Genomic DNA, 8,227 nt, shown 5'->3' with positions numbered 1-8,227 from the left:
GACTGAAGTGCACAATTCGCGAAGCTAACATGACTTTGACAAATGGAAAACACTGTGAATGGTTTGTAGCATCGCTAACACCACATTTAAGGAACACGTTGTCGCAACAGAGGATAACAACTTAGGTCAAGGCCTTGGAGATCGCGATGCGACTGCATGAGACCCTGATACAGGATCTTAACCTGGGAGTTCAGCAGATCAATGCACAATTGAAAAACATGTGCTTTGAGATGCAGAGTCTGAAACAAGACAGGACAGCTCGCCTAGAAGTGCACGACGAGGTATGTTGCGTAAAGTGCAAGGGTCAGGGCCATGACAAGGACCACTACCCAGTGTTTAGGAATTACCTCGAGGGAGGAGGACCAATGTTGTTGAGACCAGAGGCACAAGCAGGACCTAGCACGGTGCCTGCATTGTGGTGCACGATTTGTCAAATAGGGGGAAAGCATGCTATGGACAATGGTCATTTGTTGTAGAAGTACATGCAGAATTCCCAATATTTGTTTTGTAATTTCTGTAGGTCAATAAGACATGATGAGCACACCTATAGAAGCTATGACCTAATCATGTATAGGACTTCCCACCTATAGAGTTCAGGCCTAAATGCGGCCCCTTGACCAAAACGTAGGGATGGTGTGAACCAGATTTCAGGGGCACGGACGAGGTGAGGTGGAGGAGGACTTGGAAGAGGTCGCGGACAGATGATATGTTACAATTTTGGAGGGCCAGGACATTATGCCCACAATTATATGAATTCGATGCACCCATCATGCCTGTATTGTACATTGTTTGATCATGAGACAGAGGATTGTCCCACACTGATAACAAGGATGCGCGACAAGGGAGCGCTCCAACCTCCCTTAACTGAGAACCTGCAAATGATGAGGTCTGAGCCACGTGAGGAAGACCCTAACATAAACATTGTGCTTCGAAGTGGAATTATCATAGTGGATGACAAAGGCAAGCAGCTTGAAGATAGTACTTGGGTTCAAAAGGCTCCGACGAAAGAACCAAAGTTTGATTTGGAGCGCGCTAAGGAAACCTTCATGGAAGCTAGAGAGAGCTTCGCTGATGCCTCCACTTCAAGAACCAAAGACAGATTGGAGCCGGAAATGGACCCATTGATGCTCACAACGTTCCTGGAAACATGCATGAAGCTACTACGTGACAGCATGGATGTAAAGGGACTGCAGGAACTCATAAATAGATGCATCGGGACTGTGCCATGAGAATCGCGCGTAGTCCAAAAGATTGGAAAGCACGTGACGAGGATGGGAAGAGAGATGTGATTGACCACGCAGATTAGGGAATATGAGATGGACCAAGTGATTATGGACCTAGGATCAGACGTGAATGTTTTGCTGAAGTAGACATAGGAGCGCATGGGAAGGCCCATGCTGCAATGGTCTCCTATCCAACTACGAATGGAGAACCAACAAAAGATCCTATCTATGGGAAGATTGCATGGAATCATCGTGGACATTGAAGGAGTAAGTGCGCTTGCATATTTTGAAGTGATGAACATTGTTGATGACAACAATCCCTACTCTGTGCTATTAGGGATAGATTGGGCCAATGACATGAATGGGGTGATAAATCTGAAGAAGTGCAAGATGATTTTTGAGAAAAATTCTATGCGTGTAGTCATACCTTTGGACCCTGCAGAAGGATCGCGCTACATGGAGCTAGTATGCGACTATGAAATGGACGACAACTTGGACTACATCTACAAGATCACCACACGAGAACAAGACTGGGAAAATCCCTCCGCAGATGGATGAATCTCATGGGAGCGTGAAAGCTCCTGTACATCAGATTCTGATGAGGAGATAGAGCGATGGAAGAACCGGTTACACGAGGTAACCACACTGAACTGTAACATAATGACGAGATCGTTGCACTACATATCGACAGAGGTAAGGGATCTGCCTACATATGATGGATTAAGCGAGGTAGATGACTTCCTGAACATATTCAAAAGGGAGGTGTCGGAACAACAACGTTTCGAGGCTTTGAAATGGGTATTGCACACTATGCCCGTGAGGTGGTGGGGCACACACCAAGGAAGCTTCGGGGATTGGTGCGAATGCATGAGACTGATGCACATACGATTTGGGAAGCCCCATATGCGATTAACATACAACATTGCCAAACGAAACGATCCACACACACAACTGTCCAAATGGATACAGGCATATGTTACAAAACCCATGCGGATGCACACAAACTTCGCGTTGGGAGACATGGTCAGTAAGCATGTGCGGGCAAGGCACTTGTGCGAATGACCCCTCTATTTGGAACAATGAAGTATGGAAAGAATGAGCGTGCAGAAGGTTATCCATGTAGAAGCCTTTAACGAAGTATGCGAAGCACTGAATAAGGTATATGATGCGCAACAAACTGATTGGGACTTATGCGTACTAGCAGTTCTATGGGCTTGTAGGACCATGTGCAAGAAACTGATGGAGCAGACACCTCCGAGGTTGGAGTACAGAGTGAACGCTACAATCCCCATAGGGTATAAAATGCCTAGTCTGTGCATAACAGCATCGGTAGATATGACGGCTCGCAGAGCCTTGGAAGAAGGGATCGCATAGCTAAATGAAGCAGAACACTTGGGACTTGAGGAAGAAATCCGACAGGATGATCTTAGACTCCACAAACTTAAGAAAGAAAGGGTACGATTAAAGGAGAAAAGCACTCAGGTGGAAGCGGAAGTCAAGAAGCTTGAGGATGAAATGAAGAAAGATTTTCTCAATAAGAAAACCAGGGTGTGCATGATTACATTGACAAATCTAGGAACTACCGCCGAGAATTGATTAGCCTGATGCCTTGGATTGGACCACATATTACTAAACAAATCAACCATGGTGGCACGCTGCAGATGATAAAGTGCATAATGCAGCCATTAATAATAAAAGGTGGATGTTTTCCAGGAAAAGTGATGGATGACCGGTTGAAACCCTATACAGGAGGCGTGGCCACCTGGCTAGCAGTGGGAAGTACAGTCTTAGCGCTCTAGGCAGTTGAAAGGAGGCGTGGGACTATAAACTACTCTGCTCGAGAGCTACGCGATGTTGGAGCTGCGTGCAAGAGCAAAGTGTCACAAGGTTAGCGACCATGCAAGGGGGGCTCTGCTGCCGTGCAGGTTGGTTGGAAAGTGACCGTTGGAGTCACTATTCACAATGTGATGCTCAACTTGAGACCAAATGGAGTGGGCAACAGGAATTTAAGATGCACTTTATGGGAAATATTTGGGAAAATATGCCACCAAGGGATCATTAATGAACCAAATTTGGGGGGAACAGTTGAATTCAAATTCAAAAGACACTATAAATACAAAGGGTTGCCCATCAAAAAACACTTGGTCATTTGCGAATTGAGCTGTTGTATGCCCCACATATTTTGATTTGAGAACTGGTTGCCTTATGCAGAGCATTGATTGAGCTCCTGATTGAGAAATTGAGAGATTTCTGGACGAGAAAGATGTTAGCATCTGAAGAAGCTAGGGAAATTGTAGATATGACAGCCAAAGAGGTCGTGCAGGCCCTGACCATAGAAGATGCCCCCGAAGGCGCCAAGATTGTGGCGGAAATACCTAAATCACCACGTACACTAAGGTCGAAGAAAGACAAACAATCGATGATTCTGGTGCGTGTATCCCCTCGAAACCCACATCGCACCAGATTAACGATGGAGGAGAAAGGGAAAGTAGTTAACTTGGAAACCGACGAGGAGGAGGAAGACCTGGAGGACCTCATAATTGAAGAAGACAAGGACGACAGCATGGAGGAAGAAACTGAGCCTGTGCACCCTCCAACAAAGTTTCCCGTGTATATCCCCTCACGGAAGGGGAAGGAAAAAGTTCCCAAGGACCTCGACGAGAGCAAGAGCTCTCTCCAGACTCCGCTCCTCTCAGATGACATCATCTTTGAGGGCACGCACCTGGGATGGGTGCCAAACTTGAAGTTTGAAGATTGGGATCTCGCTGACCACGAGAAATTCCCTCACCTAGAGACCGCGCAACTCATGAAGCCCAAGCAGAATTCGGCGACAGGGGTTATAGAATTGGAGCCGCGAAAGTGGTTACGCGGAGTGGAAAGATCAAGGTTATTAAACCTGCTCTAGGTGTCACATTTCAACCACACCCCAGTGACGATCTTCATCATCAGGTGCTCTGCCTGGAGCATGGTGGGTGTTTATGGTTGGAGGAGCCCATCCCCATCACAAACTATTTAATCCATCGCATTACCTAGATCCCATGCAAAGGAGAGGACCCCGCAGACATCTCGGAGGGGAAGAGTAGTGATTTGACCACCGCAGAGGCCATGAAGAAGAAATATAAACTGGAAAAGAAGAAGAGGGGCTACGCGATCTCTAGTATCAACAAAAAAGTAGTCAGGGAGCGAATCAGATACTGGCGGGAAAGGTCATTCAGAAGTGCCACGCAGACGAGGTACCCGTATTGGTGGTGGAACTCGCTGAGTAGTGCACATAAAGGGTACAGTTTAACTAGTCTGAGTTCTTATGAAAAGAGTTCCTGGAGAATTTTCGCGAGGCATAGAAAAAGGAAAAACGTTCCACTATACATGGCTTATGTTGTCCATAGTGCTGGTGGCGAGGGAATTTCTAAAGGACAGCCAGTTCCCTAGAGTTGCAACGGATCTGCTGGAGGCTGTGAAGTACGCTTCGCTATGGGCCACTAAGGACGCGAACCAGATCTGCGACAATAAGATATTCTGGGTGTTCATGGAGATGAACATGATAATGGGGATTAATCGCAAGCCGCAGTTATCACCCACTATCTACAACATCCTGCAAAGTTTTGCAGAATTTAAAGCGGACTTCCACCAGATATATCTCAGAGTGCACATGGACCCAACTAAGAAATGGAGTGAGCTACCCTTCATAGCCATAGATGATGTAGTTTTCGATGTACTGGAGACATGGATGCCAGAGTGGCATGCCCCAGACATCGTTGTGGTGGAGAAATATGTTGCGCAGAAGAAGAAAGAGGAGGCCAAACTGCACATTTCGCAGTTGGTAGAAAAGAGAAGGCAAGAAGCAACAATAGCAAAAGCACATGAGGCATGGGATGCTGTGCAGACAATAGCAGAATAGTAAAAGGCCACAGCAACAACAGCACAGAAGGTAACAGAAAAGGCGTGAGAGGGCCAAAAGTCGTCTTTGCTGGAGCAGGAGAAAGAAATGGAAATAGAGGAAGTATAGGGTGGCGTGGACCCAAAAATAGCATCAACACTATTAAATCACCAGTGGCCAAGCGAGCGGATGAGGCTGCGCAAAAAGGTGAAAGAATCCAAGTTGTCGATTGACCCAATCACCCTTACTGAGGGTGATCTACACGACATAGGCGAGACAATGCGTGACATCACCACAGAAGCCCTCCAAAACTTCGCGGAGGAGAATCAGATTATGTTGGGGGCCCTTTGAGCACAGATCCAGGAGTTGCAGCTGCACACTCCTCATGTTGGTACTCTTTTGACTAGCCTCGCTGTAGGGACAGATTCAGCCGAGCAAATGTTATGCGCTTTGACAACCAACACAATAGTGTTGCCAGAAGGGGCACTGGTTACAAAAAATGAGGCCAAAAGGCCTACAGTTAGTGTACTAAAAGGGATAGGGATCAACATGGTTGTGCTCCTGTGGGAGACACTCTATGTTCTACAGGATGGTATTACTACAGAACTGCAGGCTAGAGAGAGCTGCGTGTTACAAGTGCTGAGCAAGTAGAAGATCAACATGGAGTAGTTGAGCTTACATCACGACAAGGTTTTGTCACAGAACAGGTAGATGGTACAGGTACTAGAAGAAGCCTGCTAGATGGTCCCTGAGTTGGCCATCCCAGTAGATGCACTAGCAGAGGCATGCATCCACAAATTAGCAGCATGGGTGCGCGAGGCACGAGAAGAAATGACCAAGGTTCAGCTGGAGCTGAACCTTCAGATAGCAGAGTTGCGGTTGAAGGTGCAACCGTCCACCCCTCCATAAGTAAGAGAACAACACGCCAACGCTATTACGTCGGGGATGGAAGAGATCAACAGTCTTGTAAGGGACTGCACTAGAATGTTAGAAGAGTCATTCGAGGTCCTTACCAATCTGCAGGAGGACCCTAACATGCAACGCTTAGAGATAGAGGCGGGTGAGCTCCAATAGTAGTACGACAACATGAAAGGGACCGCGCAGATGGTGGCCCTCACTTAGAGGCTCGCGCAAATGCAACAGGCCAAAGTGCTGAAAGAGCAAGTGGACGCTGCATGACATAGAGAAACAGTTTTGAAGGCATGCATTCAACCTTGGATTGATGAGGCCTTCATCATTACAACAACAATGGAAGGCAAGCTCGCGCAAATGTAGGGGATGTAGGAACAAATCTAGGGAAACAGTTCTAACACCACGGTCTCGGAACAATGTGTACAGGAGATTCAGCTGGCAGCTGCTCAGTGTGATGCTGACCTTGTAGTTGTTCGAGTAGAGTTGGAGGGTCTCCACATGAAGATCTTCGCAACGACAGAGTGACTCGAAGGTGAGTCAGGATGTTTTTGTTGGGGACCTGTTGGGCATGGAATCCCCCCAAGGCATGTTTTAGGTCTTAAAGCCCAAGTTTTGACTAAGTCCATTGTAAAGACTCCGCGATTTGTGGGCATGGAGCGTGAAGTTGTAATAGAGTCACAGGGTTGTCTACCCTTGGTTTTGTAATGTAATGTTGGTTTGAAAGATCTACCCATGTTCTGCAGACCATGGGATTGTATAAATAGAGCGAGGCTCTAAGTGTAGAAAAAAATAATGAAGTAAGATAAGTCTAAGGAATCAAAGAATAATTTGAGTCGAAGTGTAAGTTGTGCCTTTGGGTCGTAGAGTAGGAGAAGGCTCTGCAGCTAAGTGCACAGAGGCCTAGTAGTCCACAGCTGAGTGCATGGACCCCTGCAACTGAGTGCGCAGGGCAGGTCGAGTCTGTAATCATTGCAAGCATTAATAAAGAGAAGTTTTACCATATTTCTGTGTATCTTTTCTTGTTTTATGTATTATTGGTATGAATTGCAAGTTTATTGTTTATTTACTGTGCGAACTCATATAAATGTGTTGTATAAGTAAATATAACATAAGGCATTCGTTTACGCGAAGATAACTAATTGGAATAAGAAGATAAGGAAGATCTCGGGTGTGACTTAGGGAATTAGTACAGATTGCTGCTCCAACAAGGCAGAAGCCCCACAGGCCCTAGTGAGGGTTGCGTGAAGGCGAATATATCAGGGTGTGAAGGCCAGGGAAGTGTACGAAGTAACCTGCATGAAGGGACTAACGGTTGGACCGAATCAACCCCTCAGACATCTCAAGGGTGCAGAAACTTGGTAAAAGAACCCCCCCATACTACTTCGGGTGGGACCTTAGTCCACGCTCTGCGGGCTGTTGCCGAAAGGGCCAATAGTACAGGGATTTGTTTGGCTAATTAACTCTGAACCTGGGTCAGGCCCCCACAATCCAACAGGTTCATTCTATCATCTAGGAGAATGTGTCTAGACACCCATGGGCTTGAGAAGTTAGAAAAAATCTACAATAGTGGACCCCTATCTACTCATACACAAGTGGGTTGAGTTGATATTCCTGGGAATGAAAAACTCTAGAAACCACTTCACAATTATGATATTTTTCTCAATTATCTTAGTTATGAAATAATTATTATCTGATAATTATAAAATTGTGACAAATAATTATGATAAATAAATCAATCATGGAATTCCACCCTTTTAACAAGGGATAAATCTCACATAAGTAAAAGAAAAGGTGAAAGGGGATGAATTCTAGCCAACAATCAAGGTAAGTTGATCTCAGGTTTCTCTCACTATAATGGAGTGGAAAATAGGGTTATAACAATCTACCACTTCTTTCAAGTCTTTTGAATGTGGTTCTTATGTCTTCCATCTTTGCTTTGTTGTACCAAACTCAAATTCTCAGTTAAACTGCTAATTTCTCAATTCTAGAAGTTTATGTTAGGATATTCCGACACATAGGATATAGTTAAGTTCAACTTGGTCTAGTATAGAGTTAGGTTAGAGTTAGGTAAAGTGTGTTTCTTTACCGTTGTACATTTTGTAACTTACAATCCGATGGTCACGATATGTAGTGATCCGACGGTTCACTCTCACCTCGGTATTACCGACACTTGATCCGTGGCTTGACACCCGATTGGTCCATGAGTTCTATTTAA

The sequence above is a fragment of the Pinus tabuliformis genome, chromosome 2_2 (assembly GCF_031772625.1).
Source record: "Pinus tabuliformis cultivar Carrire ecotype Pingquan chromosome 2_2, CPIR1, whole genome shotgun sequence".
Taxonomy (NCBI): Eukaryota; Viridiplantae; Streptophyta; class Pinopsida; order Pinales; family Pinaceae; genus Pinus; species Pinus tabuliformis.
Note: the sequence above shows the minus strand (reverse complement) of the source record.